Genomic DNA, 448 nt, shown 5'->3' with positions numbered 1-448 from the left:
CAGACATCGGGCGTACTGCCTGTTAAGTGGCGCAGTCGCTCACTCCCATCGAGATCCCGTCCCAAGGTAGCATTTGCACATCCGCGACTCATGAGAATCATACAGAATTTAAACAAAAGGAATCGCAATACCCCCCATTCAACTGGCCGGAATCAACGAGATGCGGTAGAGCCATCCTCACCGCTACTTTAGACCACTGCCGTTCGCGGGTGCTCGCGTGTGTCACCGCACCCATATTAGGAGTCGTCGGCGTCCGTAACAGTCTGCCAGCTGTGCGTTGGTAGCGCATTTCGACGGTTGAAAGAAAGCCTGAAACCCCAAGTGGATCTACCGCTCATGCCAAAGCTCAGATGCAATCACTTGAATGCAATCCCTCTGTGTCATGCATTGTAGTCGGTGCAATAATGAGCAAGCTAGAGGTTGGTCCTTCTGCAGGCTGCGTGGCATC

Source organism: Eimeria mitis, genomic scaffold (genome assembly GCF_000499745.2).
Source record: "Eimeria mitis Houghton genomic scaffold, Emh_scaff1845, whole genome shotgun sequence".
Lineage (NCBI taxonomy): Eukaryota > Apicomplexa > Conoidasida > Eucoccidiorida > Eimeriidae > Eimeria > Eimeria mitis.
The sequence above is the reverse complement of the archived record's forward strand: the minus strand, read 5'-3'. Positions refer to the sequence as shown.